Here is a 17,321-nt window from a genome sequence, read left to right on the forward strand (position 1 = left end):
TCTAAAATGAAGTTTAATTAAATTTTCTCAACCAAAACAGAAAGTCATAAATAAGTTGAATAGCGGACACCATGGGCCGTATGCGTGATGGCGGTCGAACAGTAGCACAAAAATTATAATTAAAACTTGTTTAAAGACACATACACATATATCGTATATTCGTATAAATATATGTATATTCTTTGCTAGCTTTGTTGCATTTAAAGGGTGACAGGAGAGGTCCAACAAGAGCAACAAAAATACACGGACGAGAGTGGAAACAGCTGAAAGTCGCACAAAAGTAGGCAACACTTACACGAATAGACCTCTCGATGTGTTGGGCATACATGCATATGTATATGGATGTTTGGCATGAATGGAAAAGTTTATGTAGCACTAAAACAACAAATCAAACAATGGCTGTGCTGTGCTGTGGGTTCTGCAGAGTGTATGTGAGATGCTCCACTCGGGGTAGGGTTAGGGGAATGTTTTGAGGATTGGGTGGAGATGCAAATGTTTCTGTTAAACTTTCTTTAATAAATAACAACTCAACTTCTGGCCAGAAGAATGACCAGCAAAACCAGCACTTTTCTTCTCAATTTCGAAAAAGCCAATCGCACTGCATTTAAAATGCACAGACACACATCCATTTAGAGAGACGTCTCCTCTCCAGTATCATTTGCTTGTGCATCCCCATATTTGCTGTTGCTCGTATCTTTTGTGGAAATCCCTTACCCTCCATCCTAAAACATTTTCGTTGTGGTTTCTCGTTTTCATTTCATTTTGGACACCAGACTCTAGCCAGCACACACACACACACACACACACGACAGCCATATTTTGCTCCGTCTGTTGTTTGTCCTTTGGCTCTGGTTCTGGCTCTCGCTCTGTGTCTTTCCTGTATCGTACACTGGTTTCCACAGTTGTCCCAACGTGTTCCGTGTTCCGTGTTCCTCTGTGCCTGTTCAAACAAGCAAAGTGACATATGTTTGCCCCGTTTTGGCCGAAAAGCACTTGGGTCAGAAATGCTTTCTTAGTGGCGTATGCGTAACTTTCCAGAGAGAGCACTCGCAGAGCAGAGTTTACGGAAAATTGCATTTACCTTTGGGGAGTAAAAAATGCATAAAACTGTGTGCTTTGCTTTCAAATCAATAATTGAATACAAAACTTTTCTGCCAACATATTTTTGAGAGAGAGAAATTCGGTTTTCTGTTCTGTTGTGGAATTTAATTTTGCATTTGTTTTCTGATGGTTGTGTGTGTGTGGCCGACCAGCCTGTGGCCAATAAACGTGACACGGCCACGTTCCCTGGCTTTCCGGCTTAAGTCTTTATGTAAATATGTCCCATCCATTGCCCTCCCTCTCTATGTGGCTGGCCTGGGGCTGGGGCTGGGTCCGGGGATTGTCTCCCACATTTGCTGCAGCTTGAGAGCCTCCGGCAGCAAACCCTGTGGCAGCTGCAGCAACATTGATGCACGTACGACCATAAATAATCGCCGGAATGGGCCTGAGAAAGATCCCCAAAATTGTGTTAGCCCCCAGGGCTGAAGGGCACTAACATTGGATTTGTGTCGGTTAATAATCCGCCGAGGAATGGTGCGAGTAGGTTCGTGATTTCAGGGATTATCTCCTCCTAAAGTTAAACTTTAGTTTGTTGACACTCCTTTTAATTTGTTCACTTACTTAACTGCATACAGCTGTCAGGGCCCTGGAGCCAGACACTACACAATGTTAGACACAATTAAGCTTTAATTAGAAATAACTTGGGGGTTCGAAGGAAAACGAACAGGAACAGGGGGGCTCCCAACGAAGCAAAGAACACTGCAATTTCCACTTCAGAGCAGCAGATCGCAGCGGAAGCAGTAACAGCAGTTGGGTTTATTTTTGTGGCTGCCATGTGGTACTATACTGTATAGTATATACACATCTGTATTCTATATAGACAGAGCCTTCTCGGCGTCGTATATTTGTAGAGCATTTGCACACATGTCGGGGCAGGGGTAGAGGGAAATGCTTGGCATTGTCAGACATGGGATTGCAAAGTTAATTTGCAATTGAAATTGAAAAAATAGAAAATGTCGACCGAAATTCACTTAACACACAGCTCCTTGTGCTCCTCCTCACAGACAAGACGAGCCGAGATGGTACCACTTAGATATATAGTATATATATCCGCTTGTCCATCCATGTCCTTTCATTGTCCTTGGCTTGGGCTTTGCGCTGCAATCAAAACCGGAAGCCAAACTTAATTCCGGCCAAGTTTTGCCATCATTTAAGCATTTATAATCGCAAAATGTTGCTGCATAAATTAGACAAAAGGCATAAACTGCCAGAGTACAGTCACTGCTGATTGTATGCGCATAAATTGAGCTAAATTGCGCTGCCAGCTAATTATTATGCGACGGTCCAGTAGAGTCCAGCTCCAGTACCCCTCTGCAGTGCCTCTACCCTCAGCCGTGACCTCACTCAACGGGGGACCAGCGGAGGAGGAGCAGAAGAGCCAGCTGGATTAACTCTTGATTAGGCAGTTAGCCGCCGCTTCTGGAATGGAAGTGGAAAGGAGTGGCGTGGAGCGTTATAAAAGCGGCAAAAATAGAACTCATAAAACGTTAATTGTCAGTAAATAGAGCTGCAGCTTGACCATAAAACTCTTGCAATGAAAAACGGAAGGGAATAAAGTTTCAGCTGCAATGCGAAGAATTAATACGCTTTTGGGAGATGAAGAAAGGATTGTGGTATGGGACATTGTAATGATAAAGAGCACGTAAGTACTCCAATACGGAGAATTGTATGTATATGTATTTATTAACCTTTTCTATGGATAATATTAATGGTTTTTAGTAGGTAAACAAAGGAAATACTCCTGTTTCAGATGTTAAGACTCTGAAATATATACTCTGTACTTCGTATTGTATAGAAGTACCTTCTGTTTCCTTTCGTATTATGTATATCGCAATGCTCCGATTTCTCCACCATTCCCCAATATGACATACATATGAACCATTTGCCAAATCCCCCGATAATTACGTAGCCACCCCTGAGAGGGTATAATCGTTCCCGTTGATTCCGCAATTGTTGGCCTTAATGACACATTCAAGGGAGCTTTTGGCATTACGCATCGGTGTAAAGCATTGCTCATAAAGAGCAGCTTTTATCATCGCTCTATTTGCAGCACTTGGATAGCAATTGGGTGAAGAGGCGGGAAATAGTTCCCTCCCCGCAACACCGAGTGCAGTTTCTGCTTTATTCATTTATGATAAATTATTGCATGAACTTTTCATTGGACTTATTAAAGGACAGGGACAGAGCAGGCGGGGAGAGCTGCCAATAATAGAACATAAGCTGGGGATAATATTCAAATTGACTGGCCAGCCGCAGTTCATGGTTGAACAACGACAATTAAGCCAAATGTGTAATTATGAAATAAATTATCGGGCAGCCAGAGCGAAGCCAGATGGCAGCTGCTGCTGTCGGGGATTCAGGGACTCATATGTACTCAGGATAAATGCAAATTTCGAGCTCTAAATCCCCTGGATTGGGTTCTCTTGCTATCATTTACATCAAAGACCTATCAGTGCCTGCGCTGTGCGAGTGCCAATCATTTGAAAACCAAAACTTAAAGCAATCAAAACCCCAAAGAAAACAAGAAGCCCCTCCCCAAGCGAAACGGGGAAAATGGGAAGCCTAAGAATACCAAAAGAATGTGCGGAAAACACTGAAGAAAACAGAACAATAAATGAAGGGAGGAAGGGATTGGATGGCATGGCATGGTAGCGCATGGCAAGGCTTGGCATGGGGCTGGTGAGGAATGTTGGGGTCACATGGCAGAAAGGATTACACGTGGCTGGGACAAGAAATCCCCGCTTGGGCCACTTGGGCACGCTGTTGGCGGCTCCTTCACCGGAACTGCCTGGCCAAGCAAAAGACAAAACAGAATCAGCCAAGAAAATGGCGACTGGGGACCCGGAAATGCGATAGCCAGAGAGCAGTACAGCACAGATACAACCACAAAAAAAAAACCAAATACAAAAATGGCGCAGAAACACGCATGATGTTAGGGCCTAATCACAGCTGATTTGGACAGTTCTGGATTTGATTCACAAAACGGATTTGACAGATCTAAGAGGAGGAGAGCACCACACACCTTTAAAGATACTTTATCCAGCTGCCAATAGATTTAAATGGTTTTCTATAATTTAATAAAGCGATAGTGGCAAGAGAGAGAGCCCACAACGAATAATGTTGATGTGTGGGAGGAACATTTTATTGCCTTTGAGACAGCTGTTGCATTTTATCTGATTGGCAAAGTGCCAGTGAGGCATAAATGTGGAATGATGTAGTCGCAATCATCCGAGAATGTGGACGATGAAGTGTAGTTTAAAGATGTTGCTATTTAATTCAGTAACTGAACAATTTAAAGAGAATTTATGTGAAACTTTAGCGGTATATCCAAAGTACAATATACTTTTACATTCCTTTCCATCTAATGCTTCAGAATCCACCGAAATCCCCGAGATACCAGTTCTCAGAACACACCCCAAGCCTCCCAGAACTACGAGCAGATGAAAAAACCTGTGGAAATGAAGCTTAGCCCAATGGTTTCTCTTCCTCCCACCCCCACGAAAAAAAACCCACCCCCAGCTAACCGTATGAACCAAATTTCGAGGAGAAAATCTGTGCTCCCATTTGGGAGCAGCGCACAATTTCCGGTAACAAGCAGAGCTAACGTTAACTCCACATAAAAAAAAAATATGTGCGAAATTGCTGTACAACATTCCGCTTGCCATTTTGTTGGGATGGGATGATGATGATCTCTAGTGCCGCCGCTCGTTATGCAATCAAAATGCAATTAGCAAAGAGAGTTAATTAATTGCATTTTTACATCACACAAACACACACGCACACACATGGCAGAAGGGGGGAGAGGCACACGCAGACATCCTTCCAGCTAGATGAAGTTTTGCACGTGTATACTTTAGTGGAACACGTGTAAAATCAACATGTTGCGCCTTGGAATATGTAAATATACGTTACCCGTTACCTGCGCCATACACACACATATTCACTTCCATAGACTATGTGATACCCCCCACACCTCTCTCTCTCCCTTCTAGTTGAGACGACTGCCTGCAGCTGAGAGTCATACCCACACACCTTTCTCTCCCATGAACACTGGGTCTAATATTTATACGAACACACATCCCCTCCAGGGCAAAGTTTGCTCTTCAATAACTTAGTATGTGGCCTACAAAGTGTCCACAAAACAGTTTGATTATTCAATAATGCAATTTTAATTTCGAAATCCATATTTTGTGAGGCAAACTCTAAAATACTCGGCAAATAATGCGTGCATTGAACTTTTTACAGAAATTATTTGTTGCACTTGAAAACATATTGCTTATAAATTATACCATAATTATGGAAATTAATTTATTATATTACTAGGGGGATACGTGTAAAATATCGGACAACGAAGCAAAACTTTCCTATATAATAGAGGGACTCTGTTGTTAATATTATCTGGTTTAAATATTAATAGGTATCTTATTTTATTTTGAATTTTTTGCACATGATAACTGTATCCTTCCCTGCTGTTGGAAGTGTGCGAATAAGTGTAAGACTCAGTGTACAAAATATACACGCACGAATATGTACAAATATTTCTTCAACAAGTTTGCAGTGTGTCTGATTTTTGAATTTCTCGACTTTAGGGCCCCCTCTTCTCCCTGCTCCCCCCTCACCGAAATTCAGAGAAAATGTAACAAAACAAACAGTTAAACAAACGCACATACTACTCGTAATAGACACACACACACACACTCACCCACTTTAGCGTGTTATCTCTGTCTCGTACGCTCCTCTCATGGAAAAAAAAACTTCTACTCCAACTGTACGTACGCTGCCCCCCCACTCCATCGCACCTAAGTGCTCTGTGCCAGTCTCTCCGCGTGCTTCTGCTTTTTTTATTTTTTTGTTCTTCAATTTGTTTGTAAAAATAAAACTGTTATTTGTGAAAGCGCTCTCTCCGACGGTTCGTTCTCTCAGTAAAAGTAAAGCGAGCCTTTTCTCTCTTTCACACTGCAAGAAAATATTGAAGGCATAAAGAGGAGCCGAAACACTGGGCGGAAATGATATGGCAGGGGGAAATTATTCTACTATGCAGGAAAACTCTCATTTGAACTAAAGTAAGCTCCTGTCAGTATGAAAATATCTATAGCTTTTTAGCTTATTTTTAAAAATTATTCAAGCATGATTGTATATTAGTTATTTTAGTATATTATTTTATATTTTATTGTGATGATTAATGTGTTCCCCGCACGTGACTTTCATCCGTTTCTTCTCATATTCCACACCACAGTGCGCCCCAGCTGGCTTTTGCTTTTGCCTCTACGTATACGCAACGTGTGCAGAGAGCACAACAACAGTTCAAACGAAAGAGAGTCGGCCAGCGAGAGAGATAGAGAAAGAGAGCCAGTGCGCTCTCACTGCCGCAGTATTGTTGCTGCCCGAGTCAGGCGGCGCGGCCTGGCCTGCCTGGCCACATGGACTTTTCCAGGGGTATTTCATCTGTGTGCCAATCTCGGGCCCCATTCAGTTTCATCTGAGACTTTTGGCGCAGCGGTCGATACACAGAGGGAGAGAGAGAAGAGAGAGCTCCGTTGAACAGGGCCCCAAGAATACGAGAAACTCAAGCAAAACCCCCGTGGATGAACACCAAAGAAAATCGAAATTGAATATTTTTGTGGACAAAAAATATCTATAAACAATAGAAGTAATAGAGAAAGTGGAACGAACTCGAGTGTGTTGTTGCTTAGTGTTGTGCTGCTGCCAGAAGCAAAAAGGAACTTGAGTGGAGTGTAATGCGGTGTTGAGGAGGCTCTGGGCTCTGCATTTTGCCGTCGCTAATTGTACATACGGTCCCGTACGCAGTGCAGCTGACAGGCGACCATCAAAAAATCTGCCCAGAAGGAGAGAGCTCTCCTTCAGTCCGCCCCCAAATTCTAATCCCGGGAAATTGTTGGCCTGCCAAGCCTCAAGCTGGGCGATTACCGCAAAATGACACGTGTCAGGCGCATTGTGGTGAGTGAAACCCCCCATGCCACCCCACACAGAAAACCGTACTTCTTCCTGCCTTTAAAATTAAACACTTTAAACGAAACGAAACAAAATTCCACCCAACACAAAAAGCACAGACATATTTCACCGAATTTTTGCGGGAGATACTCTCCTCCTGTAGCATGCCTTTTGCCTGTCTCTGTCCCTGTCTCTCTGCCAAATTGAATTTCGCATTTTAACGCGTTTGCATGCTAACTCTGTATCCTCCAAGAATATCCTCTAACCTCTAACCCCCAGCACCAAACCTACTTCATCCTTCATCCTGCTGCTGTCTGTTCTTCTGCCCCTCAGTGAGTAATTTTACTGCTAATTTTATATTTATTTTCATTTTCCATCGAATTTTGCGCTCTTTGAACTTTTTCCAACATTCATCGATGGCGCTGCTTGTCGACATCGAACGGACTCTGCCGTTAATTCTCTGTTGCCGCAGGATATTAAGCGTCAGCTTTTTGACCTTGTCGCGAGGGGCAGTGTTAGACCTCTATCCAGAGGGCAGAAGCTTGGAACAGTTGATCCTGATTGTTGGGGAATATTTAATGTAATTATTTGAAAGGTAATTCTTAGATCAGGTAGAATTTATTCTCTTTTTTTGTGGGTAGAGTTGATCAATCAAATAGGGAAGATGCCCCAGATACGATATGGGTAGATTGACCACTCAAGTGGAGGTTATATTTCATATCTGTTGGCAATATATCTTCCAGTTGAATACGAATTGGAGTATAAATAGATTTGAGTGTTTCAGTAACATTCTGTTCCATCTAGAGCCAATATGAGGCTGTATCAAACAGGAGATCTCCCAGAAATGCTTCATATTTTTGAAAATATTTCATCTACTTCGTAAATACTGCTGCAAAAGTATCTCCCAGATCCCCTCAAGGTAAAAGTCGCCTTCTATCGATAACCAATATGCTCAATCGACGGGCAAATACTTAGGGTAGCTGGTCACCTTCTGTGTGGCTTGGCACGAATTTTTATTTTACGATTATTGCCTCCTGAAAATGCGAACCGACATCAGCAGCAACAACATGCACGTGATGTACAGAGAATCGGACCCCTGTGTGTGTGTGAACGGGGGTTTCCCTTTTATGCGTTTACTGGCCCAAATTTTTGAGGTTAAATTCAAGCCCAGAAACAGGAGCAGACAGACCAGACCAGACCTTATCACCATCTCTACTGGCACTGCGAAAAGCCAAGATTGCTGCCAAAAACAGACAGCGGAAGCCCAAAGAAGGAAAGAAATCTCGCATTAATTTCCAAACAGTCTTTATCTAAGCCTTGAATTTGGCCAACTTTTTGGCTTGGCCAGCATATCCTCAAAACCCGCAAAAAACCAACAACAAACCGAACGCAGAGAAAATGAAGAGAAATCAACCAGAAAGTGTGGAGAAAGCAGTGAAAAATGAAATGCAAATGCAGTTGCTGGAATTTCCGCGGAATTTTCCTCTTTTTTTGGAGTCTGAATTTTTTAGCTCTTAGGCTTATTTCGGGCCAACGGCAACGGGCTGCAACAAGGCGCAAAGGTATGAAAAGCCTGGCGAAAAAAGCGTCGGAAAATGCCGGAAAAAATGGGTGGCAGCAGAACAAACAAAGGAAAAAGTGGAAAAGGGAAAAATGTCAAAACAAGCTACTAAAGCGATTGGCGTGACAGAACGGAACGGAACGGAAAAGGCGGCAGGGAGATGAGGGATAGGGAATTTCGGGGCCAATATCAAGCATACGCCAGGTTGGACACAAATTTGGGAATGGAAATGCGTTCATGCTGAAGTTGATTGAACCCCGGCGGGGGGGTGGGAAGACTAGGAAACGGGAAAGGAGAAATGAAATTTCATAAAAATGCGAAAATTTATAGTTGAAAAGTTTGTCCGCCGAGAGGAGAACCCTATCCCATCCGTTTCCAGGCTAATATCTCAGCAGAAAGTAATCTGCCGTACAACTTAATTTGTCCAACTTGTACCACGAAAGTTCAGCCATTAAAGATCATCAATCTGCCCCTCATTATTCAAACTGGCAGCCCCACCGCCCCCACAACTCTCCACCATGCCTCTCTTCGGGGGCACATTAACCTGTTGTCGGGCATTCGCATTCGCATTTCAAAGATTCCTTTTGGTCTAAGACACATCCTGCAGATACAGCCGCCACACACACACAAATCAAATTTAACAGGCACTTGGAAAGTGTCCTTCGTTTGCTCCACTCCGCCTCCGCCTCTCAGAGGGGGCGTGGCCTTTAGCCATAGCGCGTCACGTTTATCACAACAGAGGCAATAAATTTCATTCGCCTTGTTCCTGGGTTGCGCCACCAACAGCAACAGCAACAGCAACATTTTATGGTCTCTTCATTTTCGACAGCTGCAAACATTTGGATTCGAATACTTTTGCATACTCGATGGAGCTCCATGCTGCTCTCCTCAGTCACTGCACATTATTATCCGGAAAACCCCCAGCCCTGTAGAGAGAACAAACATTTTATTTAGGCATTTTGATTGATGGCCATAGGCTTGACATTCCTTCCATGACATTCTTGCCGGAAGAAGCTCCACTTCCACTCCACTCCAGCGCCATCCATCCACTCGAAGTAGAGGCGCCTTCGTGTTTGCTCGGCGTTTTAATTAACGTGAGTGAGAAGGGGGTAAGGAAAATGTGTAGAGGGGCGGCATGAGGATAAGTGTTGGGGCAAGGAAAACTATGCTGGGGAAGCAACTTTTTGCCAAGGCCGCAGGCATCACCCACAGAAAATATTATGGTTTCTCTGGATGAATGGATGGATGGATGGATGGATGTGGATGGATGGGTGTGAAACGTTTGCCCTAAGGTCTGATTAAGGAGCTTAGTTCTCACACAATCATTAGGAAAATGTTTGTGTCTAGGCGCGACTGCAGATGATGGCAGTGCAGCGGCTTGATGATGGATGAATGAATGAATTTTGTGTGGTTTCCCCCCAAAAATCAACCCATAAAAAACCCCGAAAATCTCTTCCTTTTCATTCACAAATCTCGGCAATTACTAGACCACTTTGACTACCCAATTTTCGTTGGGGGCAATCATGCCGCATTACGTATACGCACTGTCATACCGCAGCACTGAATTTTAATAGCCTAGATTATGTACCAAAAAAACGGAATGCAAAAAAATAGAATCTACATTGCCTTTTTTCTCTGTCGCTCTCTCTGCGTAAGCATATTAAAGTTATGGCCACCCCAATGTCCGGTTATGGCACGGACCACACGGACCATTAGGCAGGTGCGATGGAGGATGCGCGAATTTTCCTTCCCTTTTTTTTGTGCGCTGCGGCTCCTGCTGTTGATGCCACGGCTGTCGCTATAAAATTGAAGTGCCAAAGCCAGCGGGGTGTCAACACCGCAATACAGCAACAACAATAGTTGTTTCCCAAAAGCAACACAAAAGGCTGTCAAAGGCGGAGGAACCAGCCCGCTTGCTGGCAGACCAAATTGCTTTTTGCTGTACAAACTGCTGGCCAACACACAGCGCAGTAGCCGTGGCAGTGGCAGATCCACAACAGCCAACTGTCAACGGGAGGCAGCCAGCAGCAGCAGGTGGCAGATTAGAGATGCCTTCCAGTCGTGATCGTGAAATTGAAGCTGAAATATGAGAAACTATCTTTAAATGGAACAAGGATTGGGGATAATGGTGTCCTAAATGGTTTCGGCAGGACCTTCTGAAGATTTTTGTATCTCATGAATAATTAGGAAACTTTCTGTGCACATTTTTGGGGCCATCATTCCCTAGAAGCATCTTGAAATTCTGCTCGAATCTCGACTTACAATCTTGACCTATCACGCGCCCAACTCGAGGGCAGAAGCTGGAGGAGGACCTTGTCCAAAACGTATAAAAAATATATATATCTCTGCCTACCGGTATTCTGCGTATAAATTACATTTTTTTTTTGTGGGCCAAGGCTCCACGCGCACACTTTGGTGTTTGCATTTGGGCCTTTTAATTAAGCTAAACAAACGCACCGCCGCCAAAAGAAAACAATTATATACACATCCGGAAAGATCCTGTAGAACATTCACACTCTTGGAGATGAATTATTTCGTTGAGGGGAGAAGCAACCCAAGTCGGGATTCAGAGGAGGGAAAATGCTATGCTGCCGCCTGCCTGCCGCTTCACACTTCATTTCATTTCAATTTGAAGTTCTGCGTGGCACAGGGCCTCCTTTTTTTATTTTACTGTGTGGGGGGCTGGGGCTGCCAATTATGCCAGCAAGTTGCTTTATTATACGAGTACTAGCCGTACCCGTAACCGAGCCGTACCGAGAGGTGCCTTCTCCCGGAATGGCAGCCATTTCTTCACGCAATTCCACGTAATTGTCCTCGTCGACGTCGTCTTGGTGTTGCTTTATTAAACCTTAGCAGCGCAATCACCCAAATGAGCGCACTCTCACATACACACATACATCTTGTATGCGCACACACACCTGTACAAAGTTATAGCCAGAGATATATCTCCCTACCAGGCGAACACACACCTACGAGGGTACGTGCAACATTTGTATTTAAATTTGAATGCTGCTGCTGCTGAAGCGCTCCTTCACCTTGCATACAGACCGAGACAGAGGCACAGAGAGGCAGCAGACACGTATCCATACACAGACATCTCACAGATACACTCTAGCACAAATACACTCACGTGGGGCAATACCATGGGGATACACCACCATCATTACATTACCCGAGCTCTCAACGCCGAGCAGAGCATCAGAACAGCCCAGAAGACGCAACAATTTTGAGCTTGAGACGGTAACTGGAACATGGTTTGCCTCGAAAGTTGTGAACAGATAGAATCCTGAGTATATATAATCAAATATTGAAAAATTGAATGAACAGATAAAGGCATCTGTGACAGAAGTTGAGGAATTCGTTAGATATTCACTCCATATGCACAAATTCCAAAGATGATGGATGAAAAATCCTTGTCATCTGCCGTAAAACTCCTCCACAAAAAGCATAAAATATATCTATCAAAACTCCAAAGAAAATGCTCACCTAATTCACTCAAAAACTTTTGAGAGTGAGCAATTAAACTGTGAAAATCATTAGGTTTCCCGGACAAACATATTCCTCTAGGCAAATGACTCTCAAAAGTTTTACTAAGCGGGAGAGAAAGAGAGAAATTGCAAGAGAGATGGGGTGGAGAAAGTCTCTCTGCCTTCTCAGAGAGCAAAACTTAATCAAAGTTTGAGGAAAGTTTATTTGCAGACAAGATTTGAAGCCACCCACAAACAGGCACACCCACTTGAATGCTGCTCAATGTCATGTCCATTCAACCTTGTGGAGCACTTGGCCAGGCCAGACCCAAAACCCCGCCATCCCCTTTCCTATTGCCGTCGTGTACCCCGAATCCCCGAATGATTTCTAACATTACATTCGGGGCTTAAATGCGTTCACATCAAACTATACAACACGTTCATATTTCTTACGGTTCGTTAGACATTTAATATTAAAGCAAATTGCTGACTGAGTTGCTTTACCTCTCCCCTGCCGCTTACTCTCTTACCTCGCTTACCTTTGTAGCCTTCCCTTTGGAGGGAGGGTATGATGTTTTTGGGGAGAGAGAGAGAAATGCACTCCTAACTCATGTATGTATTTATGTACTGGCTCCAACAACTTTCTTGGAATGATACTCATATATCTTTCATTAGAAAGATGGATCTGCAGCTTCGGCACCTTCTCTTTTCAAAGTGTATACGGCAATCGAAGGTTCATTTCTCTGAGTGTACGCGTATGCATTCAGGTAGTTTTTCTTAGGCTTTTTTCTTGGGTTTTCCCGGGCACACATTCCTCAGCCTTTACGAACGCTAAATGATATGCAAATAAAAACGTGGCTCGAGTACGTGGAACACCCTTCTGGCTTCATGTGTGTTTGGGTTCGAGGAATCCCTCGCCAAGGGAGCAGCGCATTCGAGTGATGCGGATCCCAGGGAAAGCCAAAGGAAAAGCGTTTCGGGGGAAAGCCCAAAAGAAATCGCGATTTTGAGGGAAAGCTGAAAGGAGAATCCCATTCGCGTGAAGGCTATTTAAATTTGAATTTAAATCGTTTGCTTCATTTGAGCGGCGTAAATTGCGCCCCTTCGTGGCATATGTTCATACTGTGGGGCATCCCCAGCGAAAACTTTTGTTTTTTTCCCTCCAACTTAATTAACATAATTATGACCAGAGCGAGTTTCGAGTTTCGCAAAAGTTTTGCTCATCTTTTTTTCCGCTGAAAAATACTTGAGCACTTTTTTCGGAAAGGAAAGGTGAGAGTTCTCTTCAAAACGGAGGCATGGAAGAGGGAGAGCACGGAACCCACAGCTATTTATCTTGAGCGCCGGCTCTCTCCTAAAAGTATGCGGAATAAGTAGTGCCGCAGAAGGATTTTCCAGTAGCAGCAGCAGCAGCTGCCGTCGCTTCAACACCCCCTGTCACACACATATAGATGCAACACCCTCTCATACGCGTAAAGAACTTCTGCAGCATCACACACACGCACACAAACACAGAGAGATGTAGCTCTAACACCCACACTGATGCACTTGTCGAGTGCACTTTCCACTTTCACTTGGCGCTCGCTTGTTGACTGCTGCCGCTGCCACCCTTCCATCATCAGAAGGAGAAGGCCCCCGCCCGCTCTACTTTCATTATTTGCGTTTAGCTCACGCAAGACTCACATTACACACAGATACACACACACACACACACACTGAAACACAGAGAGTGAGAAAGAGAGTGGGACACACACACTAACACCAACACGTGCACAAAGCACTTTTCATTGTCATTTGCGCCTCAACGTATGCGCCGCCTGTGCCCGACCCAATGCATTCTGTCGCCTCTAACGTCTCCCTGATGTCCATGCACTAAAAATTCCATTTCAACAGCCATTTCGTCTCTCGTCCTACTCTTTATAGCCCGTTATACCCCACATATATCAGATATAGTAGCTGATTATTCAGATGGGCACATAAAGCGTTTATTGAGTGATTCTTTGCTGGAAAACTGATTGAATCTGAATGGTTTTTGTCGAAACGTGAAAGTGGAAGATAGTAATGTGGGGAGTCGTTTCGGAGGATGAGTGATTTTTTATTACTTGGGGAAAGAGGAAAAGTATTCACTTAATATATGCATTTTGCATTCGCATTCATTAAACTATGAGAAATCATTAATCGATATGAATAATATATGAAACTATCAATATATAATACAAAATAAACCATAAACCACAAAGGCACAATAAATGTATACAACGATATCATGATCTATTATCTTTACCACACATAAATCAGAAAATAATCTAATCAAATATATTTTTAATGCAAAATTAAGCATACAAAATATACTTGTAAAAAGTCAGAGATTTTATTAATACCAAAAAAAGCAGTCATATTTATTATAAACCATATGAATCAGATGGCAGTCATGATATAAATATAATTAATTTATAAAATGCATTGAATGTATTTATTCAATGAAATATTAAGTATACGACGGGCTGTAGGAATACAAAGTATTTACTGCTCCAAATATTATTCCGCTAATATGCTAGGAAATAATTGATTATTTAATGGATATATTGATATATTATTGATAGATGGATCATGTAGAAGTACCATTGCAGACACCTTTTCTTTCTATTTCCCATATTTCACAGCCAAAACGAAAAGTGCATATAAGCGTCGCCTTTTGGCGTTTTAAAAAGCTCGTATTTTTGGTCATTGTTTATTCTTTTAGTCTGACAACATTTTGTGCTTACTAACTGGTCACCCTATTACCATTCCCCCTCATAGCCTCTGGCCATTCCTACCGTTACCTCGTTGACCACCCTGAAACTCAGGCTTTCCTTCAACGCCGTCCATCCCTTCCCAACCCTATCTGTGCAACTTATGCAGCAAGTTTCTGCCATTTCATCCTTTTGTATTTGTATTTGACACTAGTTTTTGCTTCTGTTTCTCTTTCGGGTAGCGGGGACATCCAGTTTTTGTCATGTTGGTTGATTGTGAAAGTTGCTGAAGCGCTTTTTAACAGTTTTCGTGACACTTTTCTGTGCCGCATGCCCAGTATGCACAGGCCAGAGCCAGAGCCATGGCATTGGGCCATGTATATTTGATGCTTTTTTTGCCGCGGGGCAGGACAGGACAGGACACGACGGCAGTGCCAGTGATAGTTATATGGCGACCATGGGGGGATACAGGGAGACAGTGCCGGACATCAGTGACATGCCCAGGGATGACCTTAATGCACAAGTGACATGTTCGAGTGGAAAAGCCACCCATATACCACCCCCAACCCCCACCCACCCGTTTGGAATGCATATAATGCAATTTTCCGGTCATTTTAAGCGGCCAATGCGAAATGAATTCCATGAATAATTCATTAGACACGAACAACTGCAACAGCAATTGCTAAGGGGAAAACGGTAAAAAAAGACTGATTATCAATCAATTGAAAAAGCAATAGCAATAGCAATGGAAAATGAAAATTATGATGGTTAAATGGAGGGCAAGAATCCCAAGAATCGCAGCAATGCAGTGGCTCGATTGCGGTTCCTCATTTTAAACCATGTGCTGCCCGCCCCCCGCTTTGCGCTGGTCGCATGGTTGCATGTGGCAAGGACATTGGCAAAGTTTCCTTTCCCATTGCCGCATTCCATTTGTAAAGAGCTGCATTTGAAAATCGTTTTTGATGTTCTGTTGTGGCCTCCGCCCATCGCCAACCCCATCCCCACCTCAGGGATTCTATCAATTTTCATCAAATTGTTGGGAAGGTAATGAGTTTTTGTGGCCCCGGCTTATTAAGTGGCCTCTAAATGGAATTTTCCCCAATATATATTTATGTTATTCCTTCGACAAAGGAAACTGCACCTGGCAAGCTTCACTTCTGAGCGGTTATCTGGAGAGAGAAAATATGCAATAATTGGGTATTGCGAATGAGAAGGGGATTCGAATGGATGTGAAATTATTTGCAGGTGGTCAGTCGGTAGGTCTCCGGGTAGAATCCGCAGGTGGTGTTCGGGTCTGGCGAAAGCGCAATCAATATACAATAATGACATCATTTGTGGCCAGTTAATAGTTGTGGCTCTTTTCAGTCCAAAATTTAAACGAGGGAAAAATCAAGCACCATTTTCACGTATATGTATATATTTAACAATATACTTTGAACTTTAGACATTTACGAGTATAATATGCAACTATTACTCAATCAGGCATTGCCTCACCTGGCCACACACACAGCAGATTTCGCATCTCTAAATGTACAGATATGTATATTGGAAATACATATATGTACATATATCTGTTCTTTCGAGAACAAATTATGCCCCATAAACATCAATCAGCGTGCGATCTTCGTTTCAATTGAAAATGTACTCGAGAATTGCCAGCTAATGGTGTATTTTCAATTCAATATTGGCATATACGTACATACATACATATATTTATCTTATGGATATATCTATTGTGTGTAATATATTATCTGCTTGATGCGGTCGAAATGGAAAACCATTTGGGGCATTAATAAATTTTGTTGTTTCTTCGTATTATTTATTTTATTGAAACCTTTCAGGGGGTAATATATGTGTGTGTTTGGCGGTTTAAAGGGTATAAGAAAAGGCAGTTTTCGGATAAAAGAAGTTGGATATATCAATGGATACATCCTTTTAGTGTGTCTAAATTTTTGAAAAATATTTTATTATGTTAAAAATAGGTATGATATTGCTTAGATTTGTATATAATCATTCTGAATAGTTATCATTAGATTCTATATAGATATAAACCAGCCTGAAAAGATTGGTCATTATAGAGCTAGTATCTCAATATCGTCCAGGGTATTTCCCATTCGAAATAATCTCCCATACATCACCATTTCTTGTTGTTTTTATGCCATTGTTAAAGCATTTTTCAATTATGCTATATTTGCTGGCGTGTTTTAATTAATGCACTTCCCACTCTCTCGCACTCCCTGCGTGAGTCCGACCTTTAAATAAATAATGTTATTTAATTGGAGGATTTTTAACGCGGTTCAACCACACAATTCCCCTGGGAAGGAGATTTCCAATTTTAATTTTATGGGAATTAAATTGAGGGAGCCACACAGGCACCAACAGAACACACCTACTACATTGTGGCGGCTCTACCAATGCCACCGATCTGTCTGTCAAAACTGTCTGTCAAATTCCGGGTCGCTGCTGACCTCAGAAATTGATGCCAAAATCATCTCCATCATCATCTGG

General features: G+C 42.7%; 1 protein-coding gene across 2 annotated transcripts in view; it reads left to right on the plus strand.

The window, feature by feature from the left end:
- Window positions 1-6,295: 6,295 nt before the first annotated feature.
- Window positions 6,296-17,321, plus strand: part of LOC6593304 — a 36,166-nt gene continuing 25,140 nt past the window's right edge. For both annotated transcript variants that reach the window (XM_026987670.1, XM_026987669.1), the window contains exon 1: window positions 6,296-7,059. The gene's annotated coding sequence lies outside the window, so the exon portion shown is untranslated. The remainder of the gene's footprint in view (window positions 7,060-17,321) is intronic.

The sequence above is a fragment of the Drosophila persimilis genome, unplaced genomic scaffold (assembly GCF_003286085.1).
Source record: "Drosophila persimilis strain 14011-0111.01,24,50 unplaced genomic scaffold, DperRS2 tig00000124-arrow-pilon, whole genome shotgun sequence".
Taxonomy (NCBI): Eukaryota; Metazoa; Arthropoda; class Insecta; order Diptera; family Drosophilidae; genus Drosophila; species Drosophila persimilis.